Source organism: Anolis carolinensis, chromosome 6 (genome assembly GCF_035594765.1).
Source record: "Anolis carolinensis isolate JA03-04 chromosome 6, rAnoCar3.1.pri, whole genome shotgun sequence".
Lineage (NCBI taxonomy): Eukaryota > Metazoa > Chordata > Lepidosauria > Squamata > Dactyloidae > Anolis > Anolis carolinensis.
In genome coordinates this window covers 66,814,582-66,835,318 of record NC_085846.1, presented here as the reverse complement: position 1 = coordinate 66,835,318, position 20,737 = coordinate 66,814,582, and positions in this window count along the sequence as shown.

Sequence of the window (20,737 nt, the reverse complement as noted above, 5' to 3'; positions counted from 1 at the left end):
CCATGCCAGAGCTCCCTATCGGCCGTCACCGCCCCCAGTTCCTTCAAGGTCAAGCCAGTCACTTCAAGGATACCGTCCATCCATCTTGCCCTTGGTCGGCCTCTCTTCCTTTTTCCTTCCATTTTCCCCAGCATCATGATCTTTTCCAAGCTTTCCTGTCTCCTCATGATGTGGCCAAAATACTTCACCTTTGCCTCTAATATCCTTCCCTCCAGTGAGCAGCCGGGCATTATTTTCTGGAGGATGGACTGGTTGGATCTTCTTGCGGTCCAAGGCACTCTCAGGATTTTCCTCCAGCACCAGAGTTCAAAAGCATCTTATCTTCCTTCACTCAACCTTCCTTATGGTCCAGCTCTCACATCCATAGGTTGCTATGGGGAATACCATTGCTTTGACTATGCAGACCTTGGTTGCCAGTGTGATATCTCTGCTCTTCACTATTTTGTCAAGGTTGGCCGTTGCTCTCCTCCCAAGAAGTAAACGTCTTCTGCTTTCCTGGCTGCAATCTGCATCTGCAGTGATCTTCGCGCCTAGAAATATAAAGTCTGTCACTGCCTCCACGTTTTCTCCCTCTATTTGCCAGTTATCAATAGGTGTAGTTGCCATGATCTTGGTTTTCTTGACATTTAACTGCAACCTAGCTTTTGCCCTTTCTTCTTTCACCTTGGTGATAAGGCTCCTCAGCTCCTCCTCGCTTTCAGCCATCAGAGTGGTATCATCTGCATACCTAAGGTTGTTAATGTTTCTTCCAGCAATTTTAACTCCAGCTTTGGATTCCTCAAGCCCCGCATGTCGCATGATGTGTTCTGCATACAAGTTGAATAGGGAGGGTGAAAGTATGCAGCCCTGCCGTACTCCTTTCCCAATCTTGAACCAGTCTGTTGTTCTGTGATCTGTTCTTACTGCGGCTACTTGGTCTTTATACAGATTTCTCCGGAGACAGACAAGGTGACTTGGTATCCCCACACCACCAAGAACATGCCATAGTTCATGCCATACCACCAAGTTCATGCCACCAAGAACATGCCTTGGTTATGCTTGCTAATAAACTCTCTTTCTTGGAAATGGTCTTTTGTTGGTAGTTCCAAACACCAGCTTCCATACAGGCTAGTAGGAAGGAGAGGATGCTGAATACAGCGCACATTAACACATACACAACCTAATCAGGTGCCCTCAAAGATTTCAGATTGTTCTCATGGGTCACGGGTTCAAGAATCCCTCTGGGCAAAGAAAATGGTTAGCATATGCAATTGGAGAAGTCACCACTCTCTCCAAAGCATGGCATTAGGAAACAGATGTCATTTCCAACCTGAGTAATACAAACAGGAACAATTGCCCTCCTCAACTTTTGAAAGCTTGCAAAATGCAGGCCTTATTTACATTGCCATATAATGCAGTTTCAGAATGCAGGATGTGGTGGCAACCGTCACTCAGAGGATGTTTTCATCAGCTACCCCTAGACTGTGGAATGATCTGCCAGAAGTGATTCGACAGTTAAATGTGCAATCAGAATTAAAATTAAAATTAAATTCCTACCTCTTCTGGAAGGCCTACCAGCCAGTGTTAAACTATGGATATTACATTTGTATGTTAATAATATGCATGATTTTAGTGTGTATTCCTCTTTGCTCTATTTCTTTTAATATATTTATTTATTGATTTGCTTCATTTTTACCCTGCCTTTCTCAACCCCGGAGGCGACTCAAGGCAGCTTACAAATCCACACAGGTAAACAATAAAACACATCTCATCAAAATGTAAACAATCTACACATATAAGCCATTAAAATACATATCAATCAATCAACAGATTAAAACCATATACAATGCCGAATCACTATCTCATGTCCAAATCATTTTCCAAAATCAATAGTCTATTATTCAAGTTTTTAAGGTCTCATTCCGTAGCTTCCTATTCACCAAATGGCTGCGTAAAAAGCCAGGTCTTAATTTTTTTCCTAAAACCCAGGAGGGATGGGGCCTGCCTGATATCACTGGGAAGGAAGTTCCACAGCTGAGGAGCCACCACTGAGAAGGCCCTGTCTCTCACCCCAACCAATTGCACTTGCGAAGAGGTTGGGACCTACAAGTCTTGTACAGATATGTGTGGCTTCAGAAGGAAGGATGACGTGAGGCCCATATGACTGGATGCATTGCCCTTCGTGCATTATTCAAACAGTTCAACTTTGAAATCTCGCAAACTGCAGGAAGTCTGATCACACTTTATTTCCAACTAAAGTCTTGTGTCTTACACTGCAGAGTATAATGGAAACATTATTCTCAGAAAGATTTGTTACAAGGCAAACCAAAAAAAAAATATATGTAGCAATATAAAACAGTATTTTGCACACAAAGGATGACTTTATTTTAGTACATCCAGATGGCACTTAGCAAACAGCTTAACTGCAGGTAGTCTGTCCTATTAATTTTTAACAATATTAGCATTTTCTTTTTGCCAAACATTTCATTGCCATCTTGTAGCAGGAGTGCTGCAGAAACACATTTGGGACCAGTTTTGTAGACAGTTACGGAATCTGCTTCCAGTTTGATGGCCTTTATCCCCCTTTCTCCACCCAAAGTCAACAATTGATGGGTCTACATCTTAAGCCTAAGAAATCAGGGAGTCAAAATACAGGAACGAGATAGGCCTAGTTTTTCCCCACTTTTCAGCATGTAGTTTTTCAACCTTTCTTATAGTAACAGATTAAGTATAAGTACTTTGACCACACACATTCCAGTTTCCATTTATAAAATGCTATAATATACAGTAGAGTCTTGGTTATCCGAGATAAATTAAGATGATAGAAAATTATAATGTCATATCTGAGCAAGTTTGTGCAATGGTGAAAGTACCACTTTTACATTCTTAATACAGTTGTGAAAAAATATGCAAATCACCAGGCCTTTAAAATGTCACAATTTGCTGATGTTTCATATATAGTCTGGGAAACTCTTATCATCATCATTATCATTAGAGTCAAATGTGCTTTTATCACATTCCACTGTATGTTTTCTATTTCTCCTAAGACTCATCAACTGGATTATGGGAGACAAATAAGAGAAGGCAGAATGTAATCAGACTCTCAGTAGTCAGTCATTCGGACCACTATAGACACAACCATTTCTTCATTGACTTTTGATACCCACAAATTTAGTTTCAAACTGTGGTAACAGATTCTGATGAATTAACAAGTAATTGCAGGGTGCTTTGAAATGTACTTTTGAAAGGTAATCACTTATGGTTTCAAAACCTTTGAAGTGATTCATTGCCATAATGTATCTATACACTTAATAAAAGTGAAACATGTGTATGTATGTATGTGGTACGGGTGTCTACTCACACAGATAGAGTCCCACCACCACAAACAGCTATAGTTTCCACTAAGCAGGAGCCACCCATGGCCTTCCATTCACTGACGTTGCAGGTTATAGTGAGCACCATGAACATGTCCAAGAGACCTGCCAATGTCCTCAACAAACACCATACTGCCCACCACCCAAGTGAAGGCTTTCATTTTAGGGCCATTTTCTGTTTCTCCTCCACCAAAGACACCTCCCAGGGTTCCTTTCTCCCTATTGCTGTGAAATTTGCATGACCCTGCCTACTGCCTCTCCCTTAAGCCTTTTGTAGTCTTTTCAACTGTCAGAGCAGAACTGAGCTGCAGCAACTAAACATACTGGAAGAGTTTATGGAACTGATTCCACATGATAGAAGTTGTAGTTCACCCTGCATCAAGACACAGTACTGTGACCCCCAGTGACAATGGATCTGGACCACATTTGGCACACAGAAACCCCCATGAACAAAGAAAAATACTAGAGAGGTTTGGGAGGAATTCACCTTGATTTACAGCCATTGTAGGTACTGGGATTTATAGTTCACCTGCAATCAAAGAACACACTAGACCCCACCAACGATGGACCTGGAACTCACTTGGCACACAGAACCCTCATGACCAACAAAAAATACTGGAGGTCTTTGGAGCGATTGATAGGAGTTGTAGTTTACCTACAACCAGAGCACACTATGAACCAAACAATGATGGATCTGGACCAAACTTGGCCAACTGTGTACACAGGCCTGATTTGGGGGTAATTGACCTCCAGTCTGGGCACTGTAGTTCACACTTATCCAGAGAGAACTGAACCCAGCCGATGATGGATCTGGACTAAACTTGGCACACAGACACACCATGGCCTACTGTGAATACTGGCAGGGTTTGGAGGTGATTGCCCTGGGAATCTGGGAGTTGTAGTTCACCCTTATCCAGAGAGCACTGAATCCAGCCAACAAAGGATCTGGACCAAGCTTCAGTGATACATCCCAAAACAAACAATGCCTTCTTCTAATAACCTGGGTATCGCCGGGTCCCCAAGCTAGTCATTACATTTTTTTTTTTAATTATTATCCATTTTTTCAAAATAACTACAACTTTAAGCTAGTTGTTAGATTTGTACTAGATTTGGCTTTGTTGGATTTCACCTGCAACATGTGGCCATGTAACATCAAGATGTGGTCACAATGACAAAATATATGATTAGTAAAAGTAGACAAGTTTTCACGAAGAGTTGGAGACGACTAAACGACTGAGCAGTAGCAGATAAGCTAGGAGATGGTGGAGCAGTTTGCTTTTCCCTAAACTGGTAAGAGCAATACTCCACCTGTTCATCTCTTATTAATTGAGTACAAACTACGTTTGTATTTTAAATGCAGTTTGCAATAATTCAAGTAAGCTGAGGACAAAGAGGGAAAAGGAGGAGAGAGAAAAACTAGGACATTTTCAAAGCAACTGAAAATATGGGACAGCAAAGGATTAATTGGGGCTATCCCTGCCAAATTAGAACAGTTGCAGGGTATGCTTCAGTAAGGAGATACCATTTTAGCAAGTATTATTTATTTGGCTCATTCCATGGGGAGTGGAGGATGACAACAACAATTTCCCTAGGTCTTGTTTTTAAATGTTTCAAAAATGAGATGAAATTTTCATAATCCTGTTCCAATGTTTTTAATATCCAAAAGATACATATCTCTTGTTTTGCTGCCACAACATAAGACTTGTGTTCCTAAAGCTATTGATCAAAACTGTTTAGGTACTATCTTACTTTTCAAATTTTGACATACAAGTGTTCACAGCAAGTAATATGTCGGTTGTTGCTGATATTAGTACAGTAGAGTCTCACTTATCCAACATAAATGGGCCGGCAGAACGTTGGATAAGCAAATATGTTGGATAATAAGGAGGGATTAAGGAAAAGCCTATTAAACATCAAATTAGGTTATGATTTTTACAAGCATCAAAACATCATGTTATACAACAAATTTGACAGAAAAAGTAGTTCAATACACAGTAATGCTATGTAGCAATTACTGTATTTACTAATTTCGCACCAAAATATCACGATGTATTGAAAACATTGACTACAAAAATGCGTTGGATAATCCAGAACGTTGGATAAGTGAGTGTTGGATAAGTGAGACTCTACTGTATGTGCCTTCAAATCAAATCCAGTTTTTGGCATCCCTACCATATGATTCTGTGGCAAAAATTTATTCAGATGAGGTTTTTTATTGCCTTCTTTTTCAGCTGAAAGAGTGGTAAAATATTCTTGGTCTCACTTTTTAAAAATCTGAAAATATATTCTTCTTATGAGCACTTCTGCATAGGTTTACATAATGGGTAATTTTATTGGCCTACTGAAGTTCTGTAGCATAGTAAACTGAGATGGCAACATAGACATATCTAAAGGTTGTGAACACTGTTATGTCAGATCTTGGGAAATGAGATAGATGCTTAATGTCTTTTCACTGGTAGCTTTAGGAATGGTCGATCTAGCCCATGGACAGTGTGTGGGTGATTATCCAGGCTTCACTGGACTCCATAGTCATTCAACATGAACAAAAATGTATACTAGGATCTACCCACACAAGCTTTCCTGAAAGATAAATGCTCTCAACTTTATAAGTGACGTGACAACACCAGTCTTTGAGAAAAGCTTGTCTATTTTTATTAGGCTTCCCACTTGTTTCCCTGAAGCACAATTTGAAAATCAGCATGCTAGACATTTTGGTTGAGAATTTCCTTTTTCTAAATGCTAAATCTCTAGGGAAAGCAGGGCGGATCCAAGATATTTTGCTGCCAGAGGAAAATAACAAATGGTACCCTCCACACACATTTTAGGATGCTTAATATTTCAAGTCAGCTAGTTCATTTTGGCAGAAGATTTTTTTTTATAAATTCCCTCCGTGTGGTAACAATGAATTAAATATCTAATGGTTTCCTGTCCTTTCATGATACCCAAGATACATAGTGAGGCTGTTTGTCTGTGCCTAAGGACCTCATCACATGGCTTTTAAGCCCTGTCCTAGGATGCTGCCAAGATACGGCCAGAATACGGCCAAATACGGCCTGCCGGAGTCTATCACATGACGCAGAGCTACTTCCGTCAGGGCTCAGTAGTATGCTAGGTGGCAGTCCTGAGAACATGTATGACTACTAGGGATGTGTGATCCATAAAAAATGTTCAAAAGTCATTACAAAACTGGGAGGCATTGGAGCTTTGTTTCTAAAGTATTCCTAAAGTATATTTAGCAAAAATTTCATTACTATAACAATACTAACAAAATTTCATTACTATTTCATTACAGTAATTGTGCATAATTAAATTATTATAATTGGGGAAACATCAGGGGCTGCTAGCTCCCTCATTCTTAAAGCTATGGAGGTGACACTTGCTACAATGGTAGAACACATTTACCACTGTTAGCCCACCAAATTTCAGAATGTTTCACTTATCCACAGATTTTTGGCAAATGTTCAAGGTTTTTATAAATAACATTTTAAATAATAACCGACATCTGTTCCTAGTTTCAGAGTGTTATTTCCTGTTTAATTGTGTAGTCCTTACTTTGAAAGTAATTGTTCTACTCCAGAAACTTTGCTTTTGTGGCAGAAACTTCACTAAATTGGTGGAGACTCAACAAAGCAAAATGTGCTATATATAGGACAATGTCCCTTGTGCAAAGACAAAGTTTTTTCAGTGTAATAAACTTCTGCCATGTTTTTATGATAGAACCAATTAGGAAATGACATTTATAAGCCAGGAACAGAAATCATAGTGTACGAGGGCTATCCACAAAGTAGATTACGTTTTGGAATTAAAAATGAAGAAAGTATAGGAGAAAACCTTATGCAGTTGAAAGCCACACCCAAATACCACTTCTCAATATAGTCGCTATTCAAATCTAGGCAGTTACCGTAGCGATGAATGAGCTTTGCAAATCCTTCCCCACGAAATTCTGCCGCTTGCATCCTCAACCAGCCGGTTCCTGCAGCTCCGCAGCGTCACCAAAACGCTATGTTGCCAGCCACACCCCCATTGTTGGAAACAAGTGGTTGGGGATGCAAGCGGCAGAATTTAGTGGAGAAGGATTTGCAAAGCTCATTCATCGCTATGGTAAGTGCCTAGATTTGAATGGTGACTACGTGAGATGTGGTATTTGGGTATGGCTTTCAACTGCATATAGTAAATATTTTCTCCTATACTTTGTTTATTTTTAATTCCAAAATGTAATCTACTTTGTGGAAAACCTCGTAGAATATTGACAGATCTATTAGAACTCTGGCTGGCTACAGACCGATCTCCTTTCCTAATTGAAGCTTTCTGATGCTAATGCATACAGGGAAATGAAGTTTAGGGCAGTGCCTTTTGAATTCTTTACCATAGGGCTCCTTCCCTTCCCAAAATACACTGCTCCCTCTTTTTACCACTCCTAATACCGAGAGAGATTCCATTAATTCCAGGGAGATGAATTGCAAGGCACTAAGGCAGTCAGGCAGCCTTTTGGCTTAATGGCGTTGCTTCCTTGCACTGAATATGAGACTGGCTTTGGGATCCTTCTGAGATTTATAAAACTAAAATGAAAAAAGTATGGGGTGGGCCATGCAAATGCTTCAGATATGGCTTCCGATTTACAAAACTTCTGATTTTCTTACGATTTCTGACTCTTCTGATTTTTTTTCCCACATGGCTAGTGGCTACCTATATTTTCATTCACTAAGCAGGGGACAGCTTGAGATCAAGCTGGGGCCAGACAGATTTCACCGTGAATTTACTCCAGATAAAATTGGGAGTCTGCTTGGCCGCCAGGAACAGGAGACTCGGCGTGGTGAAATCAGGGAACTGGAAACGGTGAAGTTGACACCACACATTGTTCACAGTGCAAGACACTTTTATAGAACTTAGATCTAATAACAGCGAAGGGAAACCAACTCCCCAAAGGTTCCCAAGGCAATCTGCTATCCAGTATCCCCTCTAAATGCCAATCGTTGACTCCTTCGAAACTGCTGTGTCTGAGATCTCTGTTGCTGCAAAAACTCCCTTCTGTTAAAGGATACATTCCCTGGGGAGCTCGGAACATCTGGTTCTACCACGAGAGTAATGTTATCAGCATCTCTCCCAATTAAGGACGCCTCGGAGCTATCCACAGCTGGGGTCTGTAATTGGAAGGAACTCGGAGGACAACTGGGTAATAAGTCAGAATAAGCTTCATCCTGGTCAAAGTTCATTTCTGAACCAGGTTCAGAAGCCAAAGGTGGCTGGGATATAACATCTTAAGTGTAGCTGAGGCCAAAGGTGCACTGTCTTTGATCTGCAGGTGGTCCCCAAAATTCAAGGTCCCCATCAGATTTAACCCTGAATGTGAGTCTGAATTTTTCCCAAATGTTTGCATTATTAAATTACTTATTTCAGACATTCAATCCCTGATACACAGAGGGCTATAGAAACTGGGACACAACATGGTTAGATTCCGTTTGTTCATCTAAACGCTCCCTTTCACATAATTATAATCACATGAGTGATGGATGGAAGCATAGTTTGCTTACTGAGAATAGATGCAATTTAGGAATGTCAATCTTCATCTCGCTGCAAGAATATCTTTACAAAGATTATTTGCCATTTCAATTTTTGTGTGCAGAAAATGGTTTTTTCTACATACAAAAAATAGGTTTCCTGCAGAGAAAACAGCACTTTCTGGACAGAAATCTTTTCTGTGCAGGAAACCTGTTATTTCATCACAGAAAATGTTGCTTTGTGCACAAAGAAAACATGTGCAGAATATATCCCAAGCTCCAAAGATGCTCATACATCTAGGCTTCTCGTCAGAGTTTCTTGATCCCCAACAAACCCATTTTTAAGCTATTCCTAAATATTTTTGTATATTCTAGGCATTGAGGTGTATAGTGTGAAGGAGTGTAGTATAGATGCCTATGGTGCTGAGAGTCTCCACAAGTCACACACCACTTGTGTGGTCTTGAACAATGTTCCCAGACTTACGTTTCCAAAGGTCTTTGGGCTACAAGCCGAAAAACCCCTATCTATTTTTATGCTTCCTGGTGCTTTGAAACTACACAACAACTGAGAACACAAGTTTGGGAACTTTTGCTCCAGAGCATTCCACAAATCACCACTTCACCCACAAACTTTACTAAACTGTTGTAAATAAAGATGTTTTAAACCTGCTGTAAACATTTTCTGAAGAGCATTTAACTTCAACAATCAATCACATATTTACAGAGAACCAAGTACCTTTTATGGGACAATTCATAAGCTTTCTTCATCTTTATAGTGTTGTCATTTTTACATGAGGCATACGAAAACATTTTGTGTTTTACGGTAGGGCAGTTTTATATATTTTTACACATTCTTTGATACTTTCAGAAGACTTATAAACTTACAAATATCTCTCCAGCTTTTATGATATCTAACCGCATTATCACACAATGCCACTAAAGCACTATAGCTAGGTATTACTTTCCATTTTCAGGGCTTTCTCTCTAGAAATGAAACATTGATCCCTGTGGTTTAAGGTTCTCATAAACTGAAAGACTTTAATAAATATCTACTTATGCCCCTAATTTTCTCTGCAGAAAAACATTGGCATTCAAAGGCTTGACATTCCTAGATCCCAACAAGCCCTCTGCCTCTGTGACCGCCTCTCACAGTCTGTGATTCCTGCAGAAACTCTTTCAGTATATCTGATGTCTCGTGAAACAGAAAGCAAAAAGCTTCACACAGTAATCATAGCACATTATTTTTAATTGACTACATGGGGAATTGGACGTAATATATGTGTTAAGCCTAGTGAAATTGAGCCCACAGAACAGTTCCAGGGAGTCTGTGTGGGATAGATCCACATGGAATATGAACATTTCTTTCAACCTATCTATTTCTTTGAATCCGACCCCAGAGAAAAGCAGGCGTGCCAAAAGAAGATGAGAATGATGCCTGCCAGTCTCTCCAGCCATAGTTTTCTCTGTGTGTATTGATTTTGGGAGTGAAAGAAAAAATAAAGGCATTCTCACATCCACATATTCCATGTTTTCACCCATAAGACTGTCGGAGGCAGAGAACTTGAACAGGTCTATGTAACAATCAGCAATGGGGAAGTTTTGTTTCATTTGTGTTCTTTCTTTCCTTGACCCAAGAAATACATTTGACATTTTGAAGCATGTGATCAAGCAGAACAATCTCTCAAAGTCTAGTTTTTAACTGAATAAATTGGACGAATACATTACACACAGTGTAGTCTGATCTAAACTGGAAGCAAAGAAAATAGGAGGAAAATATATGAACATGAATGCTGTTCAAACCATAGCATAAACCAATTTGTTGAACACTGATATCTACATCTGCTTGATTCTTGTTGTGATTACCAACAACTGGACTGACATGTATTTTTACGTTGGTTATTACTCGTGATAAAAGTGGCAGAATACTCCATACATAACCCATACTCAGTAATTAAGAACTATTTGTTTTCCTACTTAATTTTAACCCTGCATTTTCTCCAGTAAGCTCAAATTAGTATTTGTGGTTCTTACCATATTGTTCTCATAGGAATAAGAAGCCTGTTAAGGAGGTTAGGTGGAGAGATGCAGTGGATGCTTCTCCATCACCTTCCCTTCACTTTCCACTGTCCTGTAAATGAGCATTGAGATTGGGGAAATACCAAAGTTAAGAGGTGGATTCATGGGAAATGAAGATATGTCAGTGTTCTGCCTATTATTTATTTACTTACTTACTTACTTACTTACTGTACTTATACCCCGCTCTTCTCACCCCCAAAGGGGGTCTCAGGGCGGCTTACGAACTATGGCAATAATTCAATGCCAGATTCAGACAATAACAATATCAGTAAGACACAATATTATAAAACTGTAAAAAACAAACAAACATATACAGTAGAGTCTCATTTATCCAACATTGGCTTATCCAACGTTCTGGATTATCCAACGCAGTCTGCCTCCTGCTGGATCCACAGCAGTGTCTCTAGGCACCAAGGACTGAACTTTGTACAGATTTAATTTTCGACAATGTTGTTACTGTATGTTAATTTTATGCAATTCTATCTTTATTTGTAGTCAATTTGTTAGTAGCCAATGTTTTGTAGTCAATGTTTTCAATACATTCAATATTTTGGTGCTAAATTCGTAAATACAGTAATTACTACATAACATTATCATGTATTGAAATGCTTTTTCTGTCAGTTTGTTGTAAAACATGATCTTTTGGTGCTTAATTTTTAAAATCATAACGTAATTTGATGTTTAATAGGTTTTTCCTTAACCCCTCCTTATTATCCAACATTTTCCCTTATCCAACATTCTGCTGGCCCGTTTATGTTGGATAAGTGAGACTCTACTGTACATATCAATTAAAATAGTATTTTAAATGATTAAAATATATGAAGTATATCAAAAGTCTAGCACCAACTGAGCTTCATAAACATTGAACCAATTGCTTCGCCTTTCTTCCTTCATACTTATTATTATTATTATTATTATTATTATTATTATTATTATTATTATTATACAGTATTTATATTCCGCCCTTCTAACCCCGAAGGAGACTCAGGGTGGATTACAATGCACATATATATGGCAAACATTCAATGCCATCAGACAAACAACATACAGTATAGACACACACACAGAGGCAAATTAATATTCCAGTTTCATGAGGGTATGCTCGATTCCGGCCACAGGGGGAGTTGTTGCTTCAACGTCCACTAGTGATACCAAGTACTGTACTTCCTCATTCCTTTTCCCATGCTGCTGGCAGTTTTATGGTGTTATAAATTAGTTAAATTAGCCTCCTGCATAAAGCGTACCTAAATTTCCTAGTTGACAGATGCAACTGTCTTTCGGGCTGCTTAGGTAAACAGCAAGCTGGGCTATTTAATGGTTGGGGCCTTAACCCGACCCGGGCTTTGAACTCATGACCTCTCGGTCAATAGTGATTTATTGCAGCTGGCTACTAACCAGTTGTGCCACAGCCCGGCCCATACTTATGAGCCATATTAATCTCCAAAAGCTTGCTTAAATAGCCAGGTCTTAATATTCTTCCTGAAGCTTAAGAACAGCAAGGGGGCTGTTCTGATTTCACTAGGGAGGGAGTTCCACAGCCATGGGGCCACCACCGAGAAAGCCCTGTCTCTTGTCCCCATGAACCATGCCTGCAATGGGGGCGGGATCGAGGATCGAGAGCAGGGTCTCCCTGGAAGATCTTAACATTGCACCGGATCATAAAGGGAGATGCATTCAGACAAGGAAGCTGGACCGGAACCATTTAGGGATTTATAGGCTAAAGCCAGCACTTTGAATTGTGCTCGGAAGCAAATTGGCAGCCAATGGAGCTGACGTAACAGGGGCATTGTACATTCCCTGTATGCCTATGCAGAACTTTCCAAACTATATTGGGATGCAGGATCCTGGACAATGTATATATCGAACAGATATATTACTTATTTACAGTATTTATATTCCGCCCTTCCCACCCCGAAGAGGACTCAGGGCGGATCACATTGTATATACATATAAGGCAAACATTCAATGCCATATACACATAGAACAAAGAAAGAGACAGACACAGAGGCAATTTAACCTTCTCCTGAGGGGATGTTCGATTCCAGCCACAGGGGGAGCAGCTGCTTCATCATCCACTGCAATGGCACTTCCTCATTCCAATAGTGGCTGGATGATTTTTATGGAGTCGTAAATTAGTTAAATTAGCCTCCCCATTTTATAAGTGGTACCTTAATTTCCTTCTTGATAGATGCAACTATCTTTCGGGTTGCTAGGTCAGCAACGAGCAGGGGCTATTTTTTATTTTTAATTGTCGGGTGCTCACCCAGCCACGGGCTGGCCTCAAACTCATGACCTCTTGGTCAGAGTGATTTATTGCAGCTGGCTGCTCACCAGCCTGTGCCACAGCCCAGCCCCATTCCTATCAGTGTTGTACTTGGATATTGTTATACTGCTCATTAAATTCATGCTTCTTCTCTCATTGCTTAAGTCTGAAACAAATAGTCTTAAATTATATATAGCAAATATTAACATATCTCTCTGGTATTCTTGCAATCACAGGTTAAATATTACATTTTAAAGCTGAACTCCCAACTTTCACATCACAAACCATATAGCCAAGAGTTCTAAGACCTTATCCCATTGGGAGGTAGGGGGGTAGAGTCATCTAAGCATGGTTTTTAGTCCAGTAAAGTTGCAAATAACTATATCCTGTTATTCATAACTCATGACATGTCGTATGAATTTGCTGGTTTACCCGTTACTATACGTTTTAATCCTTAATCCATGAGTGAGCAGATGTCCTGCCCTCTCCCCCTTTACAAAAAAAATTGTAGCTAACTTTGACATCACAAAGGATTGAACTCTAACAAAGAAAATAGCAATCTACTGAAGTTTTATTTTTTTTAATTGCCAAAAAGGATTGAACAACTGCACTATGGCAGGGTACTGGTCATTCTCTGTTGGTTATGAGTCTGCTCACAAGATAGCCAATTTGCCCACATCATCATTTTTATTCAATATGGATTATTCTGATCTTAGGCTCCTGAGATGACTTCAGATTGTCTTCTCCCCATCCTATTTTTAAGACATTTTGAGATGTTTACATTACGGATTGTAACGGGCACAGGCAGGAAGTCCTCCTGTATCGTTGGATGAGCTCTGTCGCTTTTCATTGCCTGAATGGATTATAACTGTTTTAAAATGGGGAGAGGGGAGGGAGCATTGGATAAGGTCCTAAGTTAAATCTCAGTCATACACACACATCCATTTCATGGGGGCTACTTCTCCTCTTCCTGCTCACCACCCCCCAAAAAAATTGAGACTCAAAGTGGCCCAAATGTATTTGCCTTATCTTGTGGTTTTATTTGGATAGATATTTCGATTTCCCTTTCTGAAGACTGCTAAAACAATAATGCCAATAGATGTTGAGTTGCCCCTTTACCTTTAATAAATTAATGGTTCTTTTTTCTTAAAAAGAAAAAAAAAATCCAGAAATTATTCTGTTTGATAAGGGTGACCAATTCCCATGAGACAACTGTCATGTCTCCTTCAGGGAAGCAAACGGAAGAGGAAGAACTTTAAAGAAAGTTTCACCACATCAAACCAAGTGCTCTCTTCTAAGGAACGTTCTTCTCCAAGTTAGATTGCTTTAACCAGCTACGCTGGCAATTAGAGCTAGTGACTCAGTGATCACGTTAATATTCATCATGTCAACCCACTTAAATTATAGGGTGAGAAAGAGGAGAGAAGATCAGAAGACACTGCAGAATGCATCAGCAGCACTAGGACTCCTGTTAGGTAAAACAATTGCAAAGTTTGGGAAACTTACCTTTGTAGATTACAACTCAAGTGGCCTTGCTGGTTAGTGTACTCTGGCAATTGTAATCTAAAAAGCAACATTTCCAGACTCTGCCTAATTGAAGACCATAGCCAAATACAGTGGACTTTACACAGACCAAATAAATCACCTTTAAACTACTATAGGGGGTATGATAATGGAAAACCACACATGAGGAACAACACATGAGGGCACATTCATACTACCCAGTTATGCAAATATGATTCCAATTTAAATGCTATGATTTCAACCTACAATTACCTGATGTTTGTACTTTGGTGAGGAACTTAGATCATTGGAGCTCTCTGGTAGGGTGTTATTAGTATCTTGTGTAACTACAGATTTGGCAACTAGACAGGATTGAAGTGCTATTACTATGTAGGGTAAAATTATCCCTGGTGACTCCAGTTAGTAATATGGCTAATAATCTTGTGCATTTGTAAGGCCCTGTTTTCGATTTGGAGCACCTCTCCTGAAAATGGGAGCCTTTCTGAATGAGCTTTTTTGTTCTGGGTCCAAAAAAACCAAAAAATTTTCAGACCATTGACCAACATGGGCAGCATTTACTCGATTTGACAAGATTGAAATCAAACTAGAGACTACAACAGCTTTATGTTAAGGCTTATGTGAAGGGTTGCCTTATTGTACATCTGCATGATAAGAACTGTTTATTTGACTCGATTCAATACTGAGACAGCAATTTTGATTGTTATCAAGTCAACTATAAGGCTTTGGTTGGTTTTTATTTCTATTTGACAATATTGGCACTTAAACTATAAATAAGAATAGTTTTTCCATAATACCTTTGCAAGTGTTGCTAAGTGTATTCCTTTGTGTTAAGAACTACACTAATGTAGTAAATGAGAATACAAATACAGTAGAGTCTCACTTATCCAACATAAACGAGCCGGCAGAATGTTGGATAAGCGAATATGTTGGATAATAAGGAGGGATTAAGGAAAAGCCTATTAAACATCAAATTAGGTTATGATTTTACAAATTAAGCACCAAAACATCATGTTATACAACAAATTTGACAGAAAAAGTAGTTCAATGCGCAGTAATGCTATATAGTAATTATTGTATTTATGAATTTAGCACCAAAATATCATGATATATTGAAAACATTGACTACAAAAATGTGTTGGATAATCCAGAACGTTGGATAAGCGAGTGTTGGATAAGTGAGACTCTACTGTAGTGGATACCTTGAATAAAGTATTCATTGCAACATATACTACTAGTAAACGTAAGAGATTCCATAGGGACGGGGCTATGATCTACCACTGTTTCTAGCCAAACCCAGTTTATATTGATGTTAAATATGACACCATAATTCCCTTCGTTTGCAGCTTGTATAACAAGTGCCACTAAAAGTTGTTTATATAGAAGATAATATTACATCACCTACAGTACTTACATACTATATACCATACTTTCCTTTTTTTACATTTCTCTAAACAGATACCAGCCTGGCTCTGCTGAATCCTAGGCCAACACTTAAACTGCTGCCCTATGTAGGAAGGATGGTTGCATGACTGTGACTCCATCTTTTACTGAACAATTGTTGTTGATCTTTTTCCCTGCCATACACATGTTAACCTGAACATCAGAGACAGGGAAGCCTTTGCACATGGATATCTATGCACTCCAAGAATCAAGGAAACCTTTACACAAAGAGAGCTTTGCTTCCCTGCTGCATGTGTCCATGCTCACTGCCTGGAAATGTTAATTTTGCACTACAACACCTAGAATTGCCTTAGCCAACAGGCTTGGTGACTAGGGACAGACAGTTTCAGACAATTTTCTAGTCTTCTGATGGATATGAGGACATAAAGGTGTGCGCCAGCAACAAATTGAACACCTATCAAAAGCAAAATGGGAAATAGCCCCAACAACAACAATTTGGTGTAGTATCTACATCCCTGGGGCACATTTGCCTGTCTTAGTGTCTTATTAGTTTTAATGAACATTGTTTGTACAGTTTGGTTTTAATCTTTTAACACTCCTCCTGATGCTCTTGTGTTACTCTGTAAACCTAATTAGATCTAAAACTGCCTGCTGGGCTTTCAAGAGCTGCTTAGAAAATTCAAGTTTTAAAAAATTCATTTGTTTTCAAACACTTAGCTCCCCTGACACCTGAGCTGAAGTGCCATTCCCACTAGGCTGAGCTTTTGCTTGACAATGAACAAACACTGAATTCCTTTCACTAGATACTGTGCCAAAATGTGCGGAATGGTTCAAGCTATATACATCAAATATATCTAGGCGTACTATGGGACATAGAAACGGCTATGCTGTTAGCATAGTTCTCTGTAGAAGCACATCATGAAACTGAGTTTCAGAGATTTCAGCATCAGTAGGGTATTTTCTAGCCTAACAACAATGGCACCAGTTTCTAACATTAAGCATACATGACTACCCTGAATTATAGAATGAGATTGTGCTTTGGAAGACACACCTCTAGTATGTAGTTACATTATTATTATTAATTTTATTTTTTATTATTATTATTATTATTATTATTATTATTATTATTATTATTATTTGTATGACACAGCAAACAAGATAGATATGCTGGATTTCGTATCACGAAATCACAAGTCAAACACTTCCCAAGTGTCTAGGACTGTGTGATGTATTTTCGGATGATGCGTGCAGATCTGATGTGATCAATGGTTTTGTCGGTTTCCTTGCACAGTCTGCATTTTGGGTCATCAGCTGATTTTTCGATCTTGGCCTTGATTGCATTTGTCCTGATGGCTTGCTCCTGGGCTGCAAGGATCAGGCCTTCTGTCTCCTTCTTCAGGGTCCCATCCATAAGTCATAGCCAGGTCTTCTCCTTATCAGCTTTTCCTTCGATTTTGTCAAGGAACTTTCCATGCAATGTTTGGTTGTGCCAGCTGTCAGCTCTAGTTTGTTGTGCGGTTTTCTTGTACTGGTTTTTTGTCTGCTGTACTTTGAGGAGTTTCTGATTTTTTACTTCAATCAAAGCAGGTTCTTCATTTTGCTTTACATATTCTGCCAGGGCATGTTCTTCTTCTTTGACTGCTTGTTTTACTTGTAAGAGTCCTCTGCCTCCGATCTTCTGGGCAGATATAGCCAGTCAACATCAATTATTATTATTATTATCAACACAACAACGTTGTATGGCACAGCAAACAAGATAGATATGCTGGATTTCGTTTCGCAAAACCACAAGTCGAACACTTCCCAAGTGTCTAGGACTGTGTGATGTATTTTCTGATGATGTGTGCAGATCCCAGTAGGGTGGCCTTTTGCAGTTGGCAGATGGTGATTTTGTCAATGTCTATTGTTTCCAAATGCCGGCTGAGATCTTTTGGCACAGCACCCAGTGTGCCCATCACCACCGGGACCACCTGTACTGGTTTCTGCCAGAGTCTTTGAAGTTCAATCTTGAGGTCCTGATAGCGGCTGAGTTTTTCCTGTTGTTTTTCATCTATGCGACTGTCACCTGGGATGGCAACATCAATGATCCAAACCTTGTTCTTTTCCACAACTGTGATGTCTGGTGTGTTGTGTTCCAGAACTTTGTCAGTCTGGATTCGGAAGTCCCACAGTATCTTTGCGTGCTCATTTTCCAATACTTTTGCAGGTTTGTGATCCCACCAGTTCTTTGCTTATTATTATTATTATTATTATTATTATTATTATTATTACTATTACTATTATTATTAGACAGTACTTGGGGCAAATGAAGTCAATGCAGAATGAGAACAGTGTTTCATGAATAGGTAAGCATTCTGAAAACATGGCTGAAAGGGATGTGTGTTTGCTTTCTGGCATTGTTAAAAGTGTTTACATAAAAGTGAGAAACATAGTCTCCTTAATTATGAGCTAATTAAATGTGTGTGAAAAGCCATGAAGATACTGTTTTGCATATTTATCTTTGTGCCCTAGCTTGTGCCTTGCCAGAGTAGCCATGCACAAGAAAATTGAACCATTAGTCTATAATTTTGTTGTTATCTACCTTTTTCTAATTATGTTGCCTCTACGGCCCTACCACAGGATTTGTTCTGAGTGGGGTTTGTCTTTGTCTTCCTCTAGGTTGAAATAACCTGTGGGTTTCCATGGTTGAGTAATGATTCAAATCCTTGTCTCAATCCACTATGCCACACATTCAGATAAACAGCTAAATCTTCTTCGTTACTCCTTCAGTCCCTAGATCTGACTTTTCCTTCTAGTTACAGCTGTCACTGTTAACAGAAATTGCTTTGTGGTTTGTTTGTTGTATCACTCTTCCACAAGCTCTTTCATGACAGCCTAGTAAAGGAGCAAAATTATGGTGGCAATAAAAGCGAATGCAAAGAACGCCCAGAAGAAATGCCTTAACATTCCAATATTTTCAGTGGCATTAAGCTGCTTGCTGGCAGAGTGCTGCTACCAGGCATGATATTCAAAGAAATAGAAAACATTCTAGTGTTCCTAGCCCAGCATTAAATGTCATTTCCGTTGCTCTTCTCTGTGAAAACAGGGTAGGCTAGTCTAAATGGACTCGGAACCAATTTCCTAAATCCCTCAACTCCTTGAGGGTCACTTTAGGCTAGGAAGCTTGCTTGTTTTGTGCGCGCGTGTGTGTGTACACGCACGCACACACTAATCTACATGAAAGTAGCATGGAGAACTAAGACCTGGCGGCATAGAAAGCTGACAAGATATGAGGATTTAAAGATCAAATTGCAAAGACTCTGGTACAAGCCAGTCAAGGTGGTCCCAGTGGTGATTGGCACACTGGGTGCAGTGCTTAAAGACCTAGGCCTGCACTTAAACACAATTGGCACTGACAAAATTACCACCTGCCAGATGCAGAAAGCCACCTTACTGGGATCTGCACGCATTATTCGCCGATACATCACACAGTCCTAGACACTTGGGAAGTGTCCGACGTGTGATCCAATACAACAGCCAAATACAACAACTTTGTTTATATACCGCTCTATCTCCTCGAGAGGACTCAGGGAGGCTTCCAATATGTACACAAAAACAGTCAATTGTCAAAACAACATACAACAATGTGAAACACAGCAACATAATAAACACATCATAACAAGGCAAAACAATTCAGTTAAAATAGACATAGTTACAGTCAGAACATTTCATCGAGGGATCGGGAACCAGTAGTCGGGCGAGGTTGACCATGGTCCATTTTAAGGGGTAAAAGGGTAAACATAAAGGTTTTCCCCTGATGTTAAGTCCAGTCGTGACAGACTCTGGGGGTTGGTGCTCATCTCCATTTCTAAGCCAAAGAGCCGGCGTTGTCCGTAGACACCTCCAAGGTCATGTGGCTGGCATATGACTGCATGGAGCGTCGTTACCTTCCCTACCTATTGATCTACTCACATTTGCATGTTTTCGAACTGCTAGGTTGGCAGGAGCTGGGGCTAACAGCGGGTGCACATTTCGCTCCCGGGATTTGAACCTGGGACCTTTCGGTCTGCAAGTTCAGCAGCTCAGCACTTTAACACACTGCGCCACCAGAGGCCCTTTTTAAGGGGTAGATAAAACTTGTGTAGCATATGGTAGGGCCAAGAGATAGACAGTGTACAAACCCTTCTCAACATCAGCCAGGTATCAACATTTTGCTGTGTATGCAAGAGGCTTTATGGAAGTGATGGAAGTACAGTATAAGGTGCAGCCAAAGGGGCCTCACAATTCCAACATCAGACCTAGGACAACTATATAGGACAGCTGTGATATTGTTCTTCAGCTGGGAATGTTTTGGAGCGTTCACTTTAATGCCAATCAATGACAAATTAACATATGCTTTACATTAAATTGCATAAATCAATCTTGAGAAAAGCATCATAGCAATTATATGTGACATGAGCCTCCTTTGCACTGTTCATTTAGGACTTTTCTGTCAATGCAATATTGATTAGCTCACTTCAGAAAGAATTGGCTCCCTTTCTTCTTCCTTCTATTAGAGTCTTGTTAGCACATGGCCTTTAGTGCCCTGGTGCTGCAATAGAAGCTAAATGAGTTCACGCCAAACTTTGGGAGCACAACACAAG